This window comes from Chlamydotis macqueenii, chromosome 4 (assembly GCF_036417535.1).
Source record: "Chlamydotis macqueenii isolate bChlMac1 chromosome 4, bChlMac1.mat, whole genome shotgun sequence".
NCBI classification, from domain to species: domain Eukaryota; kingdom Metazoa; phylum Chordata; class Aves; order Otidiformes; family Otididae; genus Chlamydotis; species Chlamydotis macqueenii.
In genome coordinates this window covers 83,319,281-83,332,761 of record NC_141559.1, presented here as the reverse complement: position 1 = coordinate 83,332,761, position 13,481 = coordinate 83,319,281, and positions in this window count along the sequence as shown.

The window sequence follows — 13,481 nt, the reverse complement described above, 5'->3', positions numbered from 1 at the left end:
TAGCCCCTCGCAAACCTTGGAGTGGGAGCCCAAAAAAAAAGGAAAGGCCATGTGTGTTTATATAGAGGCGGGGAAGCCGGGGCCGGGCCGGCCGCCAGCGCGGCGGCTCCCCCCGCACCCCCCCCCCCCGCACACCCCCCTCCCGCACCCCCCCCCGCTCCGGAGGCTCCGGGGGAGGCGGCGCTGGAGCGTGCGAGCCCTGGCCCGCGGCCCGCTGCTCCTCCTCCTCCTCCTCCTTCTCCTCCTCCTCCTCCGCCCGTACCTTCGGCCTGCGGAGAGAGAAGCGCGGCTCAGCTCCAGCCCCCCCCCCTCCAGGGTGATTTCTCCCCCCTCCCCAAATCACCCCCCCAATATTTAATCCTCCCTGATGCCCTCCTCTCAAAGATTCCCCCCCCCATCATTTTCCTCTCGCAATGACTCCCACCCCCCGATTCCCCCCAGCGATGGTCCCCCCAATATTTAAGCCTCAACGATCCCCCCCACAACCACCCCCCAATATTTAATTCTCAATCATGCCCCCCTTGTCATGACCCCCCCAATACTTAATCATCCCCCCCTTTTAGGGATCCCCACGCTGTATTTAACCCCCAATAATTCTCCCTTACAGTGACCCCCCCCAACATTTAACCCCAAATGACTGCTCCCGTATGATGACTCCCCCAAGACCCCCCCGATATTTAACCCTTTAACGATCCTTCGCAATAATTTCTCCCCCACAAGAATTACCCCCAATGATCCCCCCTCTTGCAGTGACTCCCCCCCCCAGGTTTATCCCCCGATGATTTTCCCCTTTCAGTGATTTACCCCCCACACTAATTTGCCCCACGCAATGATTCTCCCCCTCCCCAATAATTGCCCCCCTCTTTCACTCCTTGCAATGATTTACCCTCCCCATAATAATTCAGCCCCCCCCCCTTTTTCCCCCCTTGCAACTCCTTGCTCCCATCATTTCCCCTGCCGCAAGGATTTGCCCCTTCAGTGATTCCCCCCCCACCACCAAAGATTTACCCCCTGCAGTGATCTGGCCTCTTGCAAAGATATCCCCCCCCCCCATTATGATCTCCCCTCTCAATTATGACCCCCCCCCCATTTACCTGCCCACTTGCACTGATTTCCCCCCTCCAATTATTTGCTCCCAGTGATTTGCCCCCGCAGTGCTTTACTCTCTGCCCCCGCAATATTTTCGGAGGGGGGCTTGCTATATTCCACACCTTCTCTCTTATTATTATTTTTTTTTTTTTCTGAGATGAAGGGGCTGTAATTGTCCTGACCACCCCCTCCCCGCTGCTTTCCAGGACGGGGGGGGATCAGAGCTGCTGCCCGGCACAGGAGGCTGCACCCGCACCCCCAGTTCCCCCCAGTTCCCCCCCAGCCGCGGCGGCGATGGGGCAAGGGCAGGTATCCGGGCTGCCCGCTTGCGGGCCGTTTTGCAAAGCATTTGCTTCGGATTACAGGAAAAACAAAAGTTCATTGAGTCCCCCCCAACCCCCCCCCACGGCTTCTCCTTCACCCCCCCTTCCCCAGCCCCCCTTCAGCCTCTCCAGCTGGTTTGAGTCCGGTACTGGGACTGCGGGGTGCACAGAGGGGCTGCGCCCCCCCCACCCTCACCTCGGGGACTGGGGGGTCCCCCCTTCCTTTGGAGTGACCCAGCACCTCAGCCCCTTTCCTGCGACCACCCCCTCCCCATCCCCAGTGCGGAGCTGGACCTGGGGTGCGGGGATCATCGCGGGGTGGGTGCAGCATCCTTGGGCACCCCCGCCTCCCCAAACCGGTGCATCCCGGCGCGGGAGCCCCCCCGCCCCGCACCCGCCGCCGCGCTCACTCTTTGCCCTGCCGCCCCACCCGGTGGCGGCCAGCGGCACTGCAGGCGGGGGAGCGCGGGGACCCGCCGGTCCCGCACCGCCCCGCACCGCCCCGCACCGCCCCACCGCCCCTCTTCCCTGCAGGGTCCCTGTCCGGCTCAGCCCTCAGCGGCTCCTCAAAGCATCATCCCAAAACACCTTCCCAAAGTGCCTCGCACCATCCCGAAGTGCTTCCCCAAAATAATTCCCGCAAATACCTTCCCGAGCATCTTCCCAAAGCATTTTCCTAAAACACATTCCCAACGCACCTTCCCCAAGCATCTTCCTAAAACACTTCTTCAAAGCACCTCCCTAAATCACCTCCCCAAAATAATTCCCAAAAATACTTCCCCAACTTACCTCCCCTAAATACCTTCCCAAGCACTTTCCCCAAACACCTTCCTAAAGCAGCTTCCCAACACACCTTCCCAAAAATACCTTCCCAACACACCTTCCCGAAGCATCTTCCTAAAGTACTTCCTCAAGGTGCCTCGCACCATCCCAAAGTGCTTCCCCAGAGAAATTCCCCAAAATTCCCCTAAATACCTTCCCGAGCACCTTCCCAAAAGCATCTTCCGAAAAAAAAACCACCCTCCTAAAACACTTTCCCAAAGCATCTTCTCAGATTGCCTCCCCAAAGCACCTTCCCGAAGTGCCTCAGCCATCCCGAAGAGCTTCCCCAGAACAATTCCCAAAAACACTTCCCCAGCACCTTCCTGAAACACCTTCCCGACACACCTTCCCAAAGCATCTTCCCAAGCACCTTCCCAACGCACCTCCCGAAAACACTTCCTCAAAGCACCTCGCACCATCCCGAAGCGCTTCCCCAAAACAATTCCCAGAAATTCCTTCCCCAACTCCTCCTGCCCCGCTCCCCACTGCTCCCAGCCCGCCCAGTGCCTGCAGCCCAGCATCCCCCCGGCCAGCCCAGCATCGCCCCCCGGCCAGCCCGCGCACCCCAAGAGGCTCGGGGAAAACGGGGCTCCCCTCGCCCCGGATTGGCTGGGGGGCCACCGCGCATCCCAGCAGGGCCCAGCGTCAGACCTGGGGGCTGCGAGTCACAAAAAGCCATTGAAGAGAAGCCCACCCATCACCAACAGCTCCGCTTTGGCCCCCCAGGAACCCCCAAACCGTGGGGCCGACCAGAGCCGTGCCCAGCAAGGAGCGAGGCCTTGGCTGCCCACGTCCCAAAATGTCCCCCTGGTTCTCTTCCCACTGGTGGAAACTTGGGGGTAAAGGCGAAAAGCCTGAAAAAATATTTTAAATTTTTTTTTTAAGGGTTTCTTTCTTTGCAGAATTCCTCCCTCTGGAGATAACGCCAGGAGAATCCGGCTTCTCCAAACCAGGTCTGCGAGGTGCAGCCATGGCTCTGCCCGGATGCTCCTGGCTTCGCCCTGACTTTTCCCGTAATCCGGATAATTTTAGCATCAGCTGCAAATCGAGCCCGTGAAATCGCAAAAAGGGGCGGAGAAGGCAACGGGGGAGCAGGAACTCAAGAGCAGGAGAGGGGCGACGGCACCAGCAGACAACAGGTTTGGTGACACCAACCCCGGGGAGCCTTTCCGTGGTGGGTGCTGCTCCCGCCGGGAACGGGCGAAGGCGACGAATTCACCGCCCCGGCGCGCGGCCGAGCCCAAAAAGCAGCGGCGGGTCTGGGGCTCGGCGCTACCGCTTCCCACGTCCCGGGGTCCAACCCCGCTTTCCCCGGGAGGTCAGACTCTCAGAGTCCAATTTTGCCACACCATCAAATTTGGGTTTTTTTAATCATCAAAATTTTGCCGTGCCGGGAAAATTCGGCACCAAGAGGGAAAATCCTCCCACAGGAAAAACTCCCTAAAGCAGCAAATTTCTCTTTTTTTTTTTTTTTCCCGAATCCAACGGGTTTGACTTCCCCAGCGTGAGCAACGCTCTCCCTGCAACTCCCAAAAAAATCCCGGCGCTGTTACATTCCGGCTGGAGAGAGCAGCAGAGAGTCCCGCCGGTCATCCGCAGCGCTGCCTTGGCTGGACACCCTCCCCGGGCTGTGCCGCCCGCTCCGGGTCACCCCCGGCCCCTCCGGCCCGCGGGGGGAGAATGAGGTGCTGGCTCTGCTCCCCGCACACGCAAAACTCCGTCCCTGCATTTTTCCATCCCATTTTTCACCCCGGCAGAGCGAGCCGCGTCCATCTCGCCCGCGCGGAGTGGATGCCCTGAGCTAATCCCGGAGGCACCCCTAGGTAACACTTAATTTTAATTAATTTATTTGATTTCTTTTTTCCCCAAAGGGAGCAGTTGCTCCCAAAATTCCCTTTTCTCTCTCGCGCTGTTGAACGCTTCCTGAGGTCCCGTCCCTTTTTTTTTTTAAACGCCCAATTCCTTCCATCCCTATCTCAGCCAAAACCCACCGAAAGGGGAACTGGGAGGAACTGGAAATGCGCGAGTGCGATTTTCGATCCTCACGTCCCGTTCAAAGCCAGGTTTTACCAGGCACTCTGCGTGATGGTTTTTTTTTCTATTTGATTTTTTAAAACCTAATTCACCCAAATAACTTTAATTTTTGAGCCGGGACGCCCTGCTAACGCTCTGCGACCGACGTCGCTGCTTTTTTTTGGCCTGACTGTGCGTTTTATTCCTTCTGGGCATTCAGATTTTCTCCTCCGACCGCACTCTTAGAGCGGATTTGATAACGTCTCCGTGACAGACCATAACCCAGTACGGCCCAGTACCAACCACCTGTACGGCCAGCGAAGCGCGGGGGCCGCCGCGGGACGGGGAGAACCTACGGCAGCTTCACGTCTCGGAGAAATCCCAGCTCCTTTGTCATTTAACAAATGGCCCTGCCAGGGGGGGAAAAAACCCAACCACCCCTCCAGATCTGCAAATTGATTTTTGCAACCAACTTAATTAATTAATTTAAACCAACCAATTTAACTTTTGCCGCCGAGTCTCCAACGTCACTTTTGCCGTCAAACCTCCGAGGCAATTTTTCGCCGCCAGATTGCAAAAGTTAATTTTTGCAACCAAATCTCCAATGTTACTTTTTGCTTCTTGATCACTTTTGGTGGGTTTTGGTTTTTTTTTTTTTCCCCCCCGCAAAGCGTGCCGGAGTCCCGAGCAGCCGGCGTGCCCCGCTTGGAGCAGACTTACACCACTTCCCCCACCTGGGAACAGGCCCCCAGTTCTGGTTGAGGGCTTTGTTTTGCTTTTCTTTTCGTTGTTTTTTTTTTTCCCCCTCCAACCAGGCGCCTTTAAAGCCCAGCAATGACATTCTGAAGTTGTCATCGCTGGTTTTTTCACCCCTCGGATGAAAGAAAACAACAACAAACCCCTCGGGTGGAAGCGGTTCCATAAAAACCCAAGGGTGGGGATCCGAAATTTGGCGAGCGGTTGGGTGCAGCTCCCCCAGCACCGAGAACCCCGCTCGGCAACCGGCTCCCACCACCAAAAAGGGGAAAAAAAAAAAAAAAAAATTAAAAAAAAAATTAAAAAAAAAGAAAAGAAAAGAAAAGCGCTATTGTTTTTTTCGCCACTTACCAAACCTTGAAGTCCAAGTTGGCTTCAGCCACCCCGAAGCCGTGGGTGCCGGGGAGCGCTCCCCGCGCCCGGGAAACCCGCGGCATTTTATAGCGTGAAAGCTGGGGTGGTCCCCGCCCACAGGGTGCTGCCTGAAAATGAGTATTCATAAGCATTTAGGGACGATGACAATGTAAAGCTTCCTCCCCGCTCCCCCAAGCCCCCGCTGCCGCCCGCCGGGCCCCCGCCGCCCCGCTTCTTCCTCCCCTCCATCACCCGATTGCAAAGCCCTGGATTTTTCATGTAAAAACGCTCAAATAGGCGCTCAAACGTCGTCTCCCCCGCTCACAGCCCTTGCAGGGGCAGCTCATGGGGTTTTCCCTCTTTTTCGCCTTTTTTCTCCCTTCTTTTATTTTTTCCTTCTTTTTTTTCCTTCCTTTTCCCCCTCTTTTATTTTTTCCTTCCTTTTTCCTTCCTTCTTTTATTTTTCTTTCCCCCCTCTTTTATTTTTCCTTCCTTTTTCCCTTTTTTTTCCACCCCCTTTTTTTTTTTTTGCCTTCTCTGAAAAAGCCTCCGAAACCAGAATGTTTCTGCAAAGAGTTTATCAAATTACCTTTGGGGACAAAGAGCTAAAGTGCGTTTTCTTGAAGGCTTGACAATTGGGGAGCCATCAAGGAAATGAAAAGAATGACAGAAAACCAAAGGCTTTTGTCAGATGGAGAAACGCCATCGAGAAAAAGCCAGGGTTGGGGGCCTTTATTTTTGTTTTGGTTGGATTTCCTTTCGATTTTTCTCTTTTTTTTTTTTTTTCCCCCCAGGTGTTAAAGTTGCGGCTGTGGGGAAAAGCAAGGAAAAGGGGGATGGAAGCGGGGGGATTTCTCCTCCCGTGTTTTTTAACAAGATGCCAGTGTTTAAAAGAAAAATGAAGCCCCTTTGGAAACGTGAAGCTGCCGAGATAATGACTGCGATCTCTCTAAGACTGGATGGGAACAGGTGATATTTTTTTCTTCCTTTCTTGTTCCCATCCGTCCTTTGTTCAGGATGAGACCGGAGAGAGACAGAAACGAGATCATTCCGATATTCCCCTCGTCGCGCGTACGCCTTCTCCCGAGGAAAAGAAACACGGCTTGGTCCCGCTCCAGGCGTTATTAGAGAGAAGCACAAGTAAATTGAAAAAAAAAAAAGAAAAATCCCTCCACTCATTTTTCCTACATCTTGTAAAGCGAGAAGGCGCCTGGGATGGGCTGAGCTCCGGCCGGTCCCTCGGGAAGATGCTCCGGGGACGGTCGCCTCGGGATTCTCCCGCCCGCGCGCCGGTTCCTTCGCCCCAGGTACCACCCTTTCGCGCTCGCTCTCGGCCCCTTCCCCACCTCCCCCAAAGCCATCCCACCCCTCCTTCAAAAGAAGTGGCCAAACCCTTCGATGGCCCTTTGGAGCATCCCAAATCCCAAATCCCAGCCGCTCATTCTCATTGGGCTGCACACAGCACGTTTTGAGCTTCTGCTGGGTTTGGTTTTGGGTTTTTTTTTTTCTTCCTCAATTAGGGACATTTTTCATGTTTTCTCCACTTGCTTCTGAAAACAAGATTTCAGCTCCTCAACGGGTCAAACAAGCGGGGATTGCCTTTCCCTGAAGTGGCAATATTTCCCGTAGGGTGTGGATAACCTCAGGTGCCCAGAGCCTCTCCCTCAATGGCTCCTGATTTCAAATTTCTTTTCAAGAAGTGATTCTTTTCCTGAGCATCCTCCTTTTCTAAAGAAAAAAAAAAAATAAAATAAAAAAATAATTCTTGGATCATCTCCTATTTTACCTTCCTCTTCTAGTATCGCTCCAAAACATCACCCTGAAAAAAAAATAAATGAAAAATCTGGTTTAAATGCCTTTCTGAAAACCCGACCCACCACCCCTGCCTGGTATTTATTCTCTTTTTTTTTTCTTAACAAACTTCCTTTTTTTTTTTTTAAATTCTGCTACCAGCAAAACCATTCTCCCAAACCTCAGCCCTTTTTGGAAACCCATCTGGCTTTTCCCCCGCCTGCCTCTCCTGCCAGCAGCGGAGAGCCACCCGAAAGGGTGGGCTGCGAAGGATTTTTTGCGTCGTTGCAAGAATACAGCCGCCCTTCTTCCACACGCCACGCAGCCTTTGCGCAAATTAAAAAGGCATAACGAGAAACATCTTACCCTGCTCTGAAGGAAAACAAACTACGTTGAAAGTTTCGCCGTTCATCCCGAAAGAAAACCCCGGGGAAACCCGAGCCAGGGCCGGGGAGGGAGGGAGGGCGCGGGGGGTACGTGCGTGTGTATATTTTCAAGAGACGAGGCTTTGGAGATGCTGCTGAAACGCTATTTCTGCCCCAGACCTCTTAACACAAAGCCCTGCCGAAGAGGCAACTCCAAGGACACGCTGAGGGGGGGAAGGCTACCGAGTTTGCTCAGGAATCTCTTCCTAAAATCAGGTTTTTCCCGCTGAAAATGCGGGGTGTGCGTGAAGGGGGCTGGGATTTCCACCTTCACCCTCCTCTCCACGCTACAGGTTCCCTTTCCCCTCCCTTTCCCAAACTCCTCCAAAATCCTTTTTAAAGGAGTGGGGGGGGAAAAAAAAAAATAAATAAAATGCCTCGAAAGAGAGCGGTGGAGACCCTCGGCTTGCGCGGCAGCTCCTGATTTTCTAACGGTGGCAAAGGGCCGGAGGCGACGCGCGCCCCGACCTCCCCGCGGCGAGGCCGCCCCGCCGCCGGCTCCCGTCCCGCCTGCTCCGCTTATTCAATCCCACTGGGAAGACCAGGGGAGAAGGAGGGGAGAGAAAGAAGAGAAAGGAAACAAACCAAGGCCCAAATGAGAAACACATCGCGCCTCCGACGAGAGGGGAAGCGCGCCGTGGGATTCATTGTCTCCCCCAGCGTCGGAACGGAGGGCTCGGCCTGCGCCGCGCACACGGCCCGGCCCCTGAGGGGACACTTTCCTAAAGGACCCCCAAAAACCTCATTTGCCCCTTCACAGCTTTTCAGAATTTTTTATTTTGGCTCAAACAGCCAAGGATGGCGGCTGGCTCCCGAGCTCACCCACAGCCGGGGCACTCGGGGTGCTCAGGGTGGTTGGGGCACCCAGAAATTGGGGCACCCAGCAGAGCCCACACTGGGTGACGGCCCCCCCCCCGCCAACCCTGCACCCTCCCAACCCGCAGCACCTGCGCCCCTCTGGGCCAAGAAGCCTTAGAGGGAGGGAAGATGCTGGGACGGGGCCACCCCTTTGGTGGAAACCCCACTGGGGGTTCCCAATCTGCTCAGAAGTTGGCACACAGGGCTGTGGGATGGAGTCCCCGGGCCGAAGCAATGGCACTGGGAGCTCACCCAGCCTGGGGGACAAGAGGCGGCACCGAAAAGCTGGATGGGAGGGCAGGGTGTCTGGTCCCACAGTGGGATAACACCAGACCTGCATCCCAGTTAAGTACAAGTGATAGCAGATTTTTTTTTTTGTCTTTAAAAAAAATATAAGCCATAAACAATCTTTTTTTCTGCCATCAAAATTAATAATTTTCAATTAATCTATTTTTTTTTTAGCCAAGCAAGAGGAAGGGACATCTTTCTTCTCTGTGTCCAGAGAAGGAGAGAGGTTTATGCGAGAGGCAAGGTATTGGGGAAGAGGAAGAAAACAGCGTTTTTCAGAACAAGTCTTTCTAGTTTTGGGAAGTTTGGGGAAGTTTTCTGCTTCCCTCAAGGACTCGCGGAACCAAGCTGAAAGCAACACCGCTCATTTTCTTGCTAAAAACTCTTCGTCTCTTTCCACCGGCCCGAGACTCGCTAAGTGCTAACGTGACCTTCGGATTAAAAGGAAACAACGGCCCCACTGCAACCCACGGAATGAACTGGTGCTTCACCCGCGGATGAGGTGGGGCGACGCCGGTTCCGAGTATTTCTCCATCTCCTGACGTGGCTTCCCTAGCCCATCTTTGGGAACGCCGAGTCACAAGGAGGTTTTCCCGTTCCCCTCACAGAACCCAGTTTTCTTTTACTGAGAACTGCCTTAAAACCAAAATCAATCCACCCTCCCAGTTAAAAATCAGGGAAAGAAATTCACACCCAGTTTGAGCCACGTTCGGGTTTTCTGAGAAGGTAAAACCCATCTTTCTGTGTAACAGAGCTCGGATTTACGCTGGGAGCGGAAATCAGCAGCTCCAGCAACAACCAGGTGCTTCGTAGGGTGTCCCTTTGGGCTGGTTTTGGGGTACTGGTACAGGATAACTGGGTGGCATCGCCCCCCCCCTTCTGCATCCCCTCCGGTTTTCACGACGGCGAGCAAACCCATAAATGAGTATTAAATAGCCAGGGTGACGAGGCCCCAGGAAAAAAAAAAACAAAAGAAAAGAAAATAAAGAAAAACCCTTTGCAAAAGGTTTTTCAAGGCCTGGGTGAACCGGTATCAGATCTCCGGCGCTGGCAAGCGGCGCGGGGAGGAAGTTGTTAACATTTTGGTGTGAGAAGGTACCTGCTCATCCTTTCAGCCTCCGCCGTGCCCCCCGCCATTCAAGCCGGGGCACGTGAACAGTTACGGCGAAGAGCACAAAACCTTTGCACAAAAAAAACCGCCGCGGAGCGACCCAGTAGCTAAAAGCTCGTTTGCATTCATTAGCAGTCCCGAGCCAAGTTCAGAGCTATTACCGCAGCCCCGCTCCCCCTCCTGCGCGGCCCCCTTACCTGCCCCGTGAAAGGTCCCCCTCTCCGGCGGAAGCTCAGGGGATCGCGCTGGGCTCCAGACCTATCGAGTGACAGAGGAAAAATAATTTGCTCTGAAAGAGGATGCATCCCCAGGGCCGGGCGCTGAGGCCTCCGAAGAGGTGGCTCCGCACCGATTCGGGAGGCTTTGCTCTGTCCACGCACTTCCTCCAGCCCTTGCCGCTGGGGAAAGCGGTGGGAATCCCCGGGATGAGCGGGGGCAATGATCAGGGATTTTATCCCCCTCCCCGCTGCGTCCTTCTCTGCCTTCCGATGGGCGATGGGGTTTAAGCCCAGCAGAGATCTGGCACCTGTGTTGGTGCGAGTTTTGCACGCCACGAGCAGGACAGTTTGCAGAAGCCACCTTTGGGTACCGCCTGCCTCTCTTGAGGGTCTCCAGGAGCACCGAGATGCTCTCCGGGTCACCCTCCTGGGTGGAGGGTCTCCAGGAGGAGCTCTCCTCACTCTCCAAGGGGACTCCAATCCCAGCAGCATCCCAGCAAGTCCTCCTCAGCTCTGGGTAGAAACCCTACACCCAAGGTTACCTTCAATGTGAAACCACTGCCCCAAAACCTCCTCAATTTGGAGCCCAATTAGGAGCCCAGTCAGGCCTCCTGACTGGGAGGATGAGGAGGATGAAGGACCACGGGCAGCGATGCTGTGGGCAGCGCAGGGGGACCGTGCCCACGAGTGCCGTCACCATCACAGCGGCCCCAAAGGATCCCGATGCAACACCAGCACCTCGCGCCTGCACCGCCAGCTCGCGACACCGGTGCGTGTCGAAGGACGGACCCACGGAGGCAGTGGTTCCCCGGGATGAAGGGCCGGGACGGCGGCCGCGCGATGCTCACGTCGCACAAGGCCACGGCCCGGAGATGGGCTGCAACTTACAAGGACGGATCCCGATGCTCAGAGCTGCCGTAAAATCTCCAGGGCGCTGGGACGTCCTTCTCCCTCTCGCATTGTCTACCTCTCGCGCTAGACGGTTCTCATTAAGCCCCGCAATTGATCTCCTGTCTTTAAAGGAAACAAGAAAGAAGGAACAAACCAAAAGGGATCCTCCTTCCTTCAGCCCAGGGGAACAAGTCTGGCTTTAATTTCTTTGCCTTTTGTCATTCTAGTCGGGGATTTCACTTTAACAACGCTGCCTTCCCCATTCCTCTTCTGCTCTTCGAGAAACAGGAAAGTACCCCCTCTGCTTTCTATGTTTTCTCCCTTTGTTCTCCACGCCGCTCCTCTGATTTATGAAAGGACTTTTCTCTCCCTCTATCTTTCTTGTTGAGAGTGGAGGATCCCCAAAAAGCGGTGGTCCCCACCCTGGAGTTCAGAAGAACCGCTCTGCAGCTTGCTCTGATGTTTCTGACCGGCGTTAAATATTTCATCCCCACTGGGAAGGTGCTGGAGGACCACACCGTTGGAGCTCTCCTTTGGGAGAGGGCTTCAGATGTATGCTACTGAATGGCTTGGATTTCCAGTAACAGGGGAAAAAATCCAGTCCAGCACCCAGTATAACTCATACCCAAACAGGTAGGAGGAGGCGGACGGACCCATCCATCACGACTGACCTCCTCAGGAGATTCAACTCTGCCCGGGAGCGCTGTAGAAGATCCAGGAGAGATGAAGTGACCTCCTTCCCCTCCCCAGCACAAACGGCGGAAAGTGCAAGAAGGACCCTACGTGGCTCCGCGGGAGCGCGATGGCGATACCGGGGAAAAAAGCAAGGTTCAGGGGTTAAGGTGGGAAGGGACATGGAGCTTAATGGCCTTTTAATCAGAAAATGAGCCCAAAATAATGGCCTTTTAAGCAGCAAATGAGCCCCAAATATGTTTTCTCATTTGGCACATGCATCAAAAAGTTATTAAAAGGAACTGGTTAAATATCTCATTAATGAAGATGAATGACGCCTCAGATTTGTTTTTAAACAGTTCAAAGCAATTTTTTTTTCTGACCTCCCAAAGTGTGTGTGGAGGGGGATCTCAATGGCTTAAAATGTTCCTTTTTTCTTTTTTTTTCCTCCTTTTTTTTTTAAAGCAGCTTAAACTGATTTCAGTGCTGCACGCCCTGGGAGGGAGAGATCAGGCTGGGACATGAGAAAAATCAGTTTGCTGAGCGCAGAAACGCACCGGGGATCTCGGGGGCTGCTCTGCAAATCCACACACACCATCACCCGACGAGATGCCCACGGCTGGGATTGAACAAGCTCCGTCCTGCCAGAAAGAAGAGAGAAAGAAAAGATCCAGGGGATGAGGCATCTCACCCCCCCGAAATCCCAGAATGGTTTGGGTGGGAAGGGACCCTCAAAGGCCACCCAGTCCAACCCCCCTGCCAGGAGCAGGGACATCTCCAACCACATCAGGTTGCTCAGAGGCCCGGCCAACCCAACCTTGAGTGTTTTGCAGCTGGACCTTCCCCAGTTAACAAGCTCCAAGAGACGCAGGTTGTCCCATCGCCACGTTCACCATTACCATTCTGTGGTCCGGGCATCCCATCTTGGGACGCCAGACACGGTGTCCACCTCAGCTCTCACTCACATGGTCAAAGCCCCGTGGGCTGCCCCATGAATCCCAAGCCCAAAATAAAAAAAAGTTATCCCAGCACCCAGAAAGGCCAGAGAGGGGAGGGGGTGGAGGGCGGGGGAGGATCGTGTTTTCAGATTGGTTTTTGATACACAGCCTAAAATAAGGCAGAGAGGAGCTTTTTTTAAGAATGATTGCATTAAAATAGCCCTCTCCACGACACAGACACTAATAGAGGCTCAGCGCGTTATTCCTATCAAAGTGCAATTTGCATTTACAAAGGGCTCCCGGGAAGTGATGGATGGGGAAGGAATGGAGAAAGGCTTGTAGAGCCGAGCGTGCTCATCTCGGAGGAACTTTCAAGCACAAGGCGGTTTTTCTTACACCTTCCCCTCCAAAGAAACCCGTGACGTCGGCGTAAATGAGCATTCAGGCGCTCGCCTTTCACCCCGCAGCCCATCAATAAAAGCCGGAGGAGCGGAGCGAGGGGATATTCATTTATCTTCATTAGGACTCTGGCCAGCTCCTCTGATCACCACGTCGGCGTCGCCGGGAAGAGAAAAAAAGCTTCTGTTCCTTTCCCCGGCTTCCCTGCCCGCACACGTACACCCCACCGCTGGGCTCGCAACATCTCGGGGTGGTGGGACCCCACTCAACACCTGCGCTCGGCTGAGGGAAAAGGGGGATTTTTGGGATATTTCCCTTCCCTCTGCTCCTTCGCAGAAGCCAAGCTCCCGGGGAAGAGTGGGCAGCAAGGGGAGAGTGAAGGAAAAAGCAAGAGAATGTCATGAGATATCCATTAGTGGAGGCAGACCGAAGAGGAGGGGAACCCTAGCAGACAGGCAGAAGATGAAATGGGTGATATCTGGCTCGACTGTCTTCAAGGGGTGGTATCTGGTCTGAAAGCTCAGCCCCTCCAT